Genomic DNA, 3,186 nt, shown 5'->3' on the forward strand with positions numbered 1-3,186 from the left:
TCTGATTAGGGCTAGGTTGGACTTGAATCGTTTGGTTGATGGAGTCTGGTGTAAGGGTGAATAAGTGCTGCTAGTTTGGGGCAACAATAGCTCTTTGGCTAGGGATATAGCAGGCATGACAAAAATGTATGATATCAAGGAATGGGTGGACTCTAGGAATAGATTTTTCGGTAAATTAGATTCCCAAAGGTGGATGTCATCTGCATGGTTCAGGATTCTGTCCTTAATCCAGCAGTGGAGCTTCAGAAGGTAGGCTACAGTAGCAGTGTCTTTTATTTGGAAACCCTTGTTTACTAGTGCCAAATGGTCAATATACAGGTGAGGGGTTGACACAGGTCTCACATCTAGAGAGGTCTCGTAAGCCATTTTTAGGGGGCAAGGTGTGAATTAGGCTTGTATAGGATGTAGTAGTGATGCTTTGAAAACTTTGGTGCAGTGAGAGGGTAATTTGTAGTTTGCAAAAGAGGGGTTTGCGTATTCAGGTGGAAATACTTTTCAATTTAGGGGAAAATTAATTAAATTCAATTAATTAATCTTTGAATTAATTGTACGTTTTCAAATTGAGAGGTTTTCTCTGGTTTTTTCTCAAAATACCTAGAAATTGGTGGTTGAGGCTGAAAACTGGTTTTAATGGTGACTGTAGATGGTACGGTGGCTTCTACTATGCACTGGATGCTTGAATTGGGCGTCTGGAGCTTGATCGAGAGATAAATTATGGTCAATTTTAGTTGCAGAGGCTCAAGGTGGTGCAGGAAGGCTTGGGCAGTGTTCACAGTGAAAACGAGCGAAAATAGTCGAAATGGCCTTCTCCAGACTTTTAACCGGCAACTGTTAGAATTTGGCGTAGAACTCATAAATGAACACTGGATGGTTTTGGATTTTGGCGGGGAGGTGGTTTTATGGACCATCGCATTGCTTTTGGCAGGCGGGTGGTATTTCCTTGAGAGCATGTGATTTCACCTGGAGTTGCCATGTAGCAGAATTGGGCCTGGGCAAAACCACGAATCTCACGTTCTCTCAGGTTGGTAAAGGTCGGTGACGGAATGAGTGCGATATGGATGCACACCGTTTGATCATGGGGTTGGAGATCTAACGGTTGTTGCATATTCAAGATGCACGGAGGGGAATCGGGGTCAGGATTTGCGGGGCCCGAGGGGTTAATTACAATAAATTGTATTAATTAATGAATAAGGTGGGGATTAGAAATATAATGAGAACGTTTAATGGAGTTGGACCAGGGGTTAATGTAGCAGGGTTTGTTTAACTGCACTTGGGTTGGTGGGTTAAAAAGTTTATGTCGGGGAAATATAACTCGAGAAGTTAATTAAATAATGTGGGGGCGGATAAAAACTTAGGATAAGGGGTGTTTATGGGTTTTTGAGGTAGAATATAGAAATTAATATGGGGGAAGATGATTTTTCCATGGGGAATGGGTTTCACACTAGGGAAAGGGATTTTTAGGGAGGGAGATGACATTTTGAGGGTAATTACTAGGAAAATGTGTGAAAGCAAGGGGTAAGGGTCAAAATGAGGGGAAAATGGTATTTTAATAAGAAATGAGGGGACAATGGGGAAATTAGTAAATAAGTATGTGGGGTGTGAAATGAAATGAGGGGAAGTTAATCAAGTAAGCTAGTGAACATCATTTCACTCTCATAAATCCTCCTGCACACTGAAAATAGGATTTAAGCAAGATAAATGTGCTTATGATTTAACAACCTTGTGCATCTGCAACCTTTCTGCTACCTACCCTTTATTTACCCTAACATTTTTTCTTCACTTTATTGAGTGCAATTGAGCTAGTAGATGCTTTATTTCCTTTTCTTTTGACAAGAAAACTATCTAATTCTAACCTTATAACTTCCAATGGCTCAGATTAAGCTTATGAGCACATTTTTATTCTCTACCTAACTACTGATCTGACAAGGTTAAACAGTTTGGCTAGATCTTTATTCTCTATCTATAAACATGAAATTTAAAGCATGAATTAGTCAAGATTAAGCTATTTGACTATCATGGGTTGTGGCATTTATGACAAGTTGCAGACAACCCTTATTTTTCACATAAAAGTAAAAGCAGTGGCACTTGAATTTGCACACTTTCATGATTTGTTTTTTGTTTGGGGTTCATATTTTTCACTTTTTTGATCTTTTCTTTTTCTGTTTTGTCCTTTGATAATTCTTTTAGGACATACCCTCTTTAAATTTTTTATTTTTTAATATGGAAAACATTTTGCAGAAAGAAAAAGTATGTACAATATTACAAGACTAACCATAGCCAAATCAAAATTATGAATCCTATTATTATAGCACCTTAACAGTGGCTCCACATAAGGATGGCATTTCTTGGTGAAATGTCAAGAAATTTGAGACTAGCAGCCTCTGAAAATGTGACTGAAGTTACATAATTTGTTCTTTTGTGATTCTTCTTAATTCATACTTATGATGGTGAAACCTGCAAAGCTCGGGGCCTTCTCTCCGGGCTTCAACTTCAAAATCTCACCATCCAATCCAATCTAATCTTTGCAATGTTATGTACAATGATCAAAGTAAAGTGAACTATTGTTAATTTGTGGATAAGTAATGCTTCAGCATTCTACCATTGACAAGTCATCCTAGTAGATCTGATCCATCTATCTGTCTCAAGAAAAATGCATTGTTACCCCTATAACCATAAATGACATAAGGGCCTTGCCATAAGAAGTCAAATTTTCCATGTTTGCCCTTATCTTCTCTTCTTGAATCTCACTTAAGAACTTTATCACCTATGTAAAAATCATCAGCTTTGGTCTTTTTATCAAAAATCTTTTTGATTTTGTCCTAGATTACTTGTGATTTAATATAGACAACTTCTCTGGTTTGTTGCAAGTGTATGGTCTGATTTATCCTTCTCTGGATATCATTTTGTTCTACCTACAACTCCTGGATGATCTTCATCACTGGCACTCCCAAAGAGGATGGAAAAATAGCATCCATTCCATATACTAGCTGATAAGGAGATGTACCAATAGAAATTTTAGTAGTTAGTCTATCTGCCCATAAGGCATTGACCAACTTTTTGTTCCATGTCTTTTTGTTGTCTTCCAGTAATTTCTTAATGATATTGACAAGGCTTTTGTTAGAGGATTATGCAAGTCCATTACCTTGAGGGCAATAGGCAGTGGAGTGGCCAAGGGTGATGTGGTAT

The sequence above is a fragment of the Pinus tabuliformis genome, chromosome 1_2 (genome assembly GCF_031772625.1).
Source record: "Pinus tabuliformis cultivar Carrire ecotype Pingquan chromosome 1_2, CPIR1, whole genome shotgun sequence".
In the NCBI taxonomy this organism is placed as follows: Eukaryota; Viridiplantae; Streptophyta; class Pinopsida; order Pinales; family Pinaceae; genus Pinus; species Pinus tabuliformis.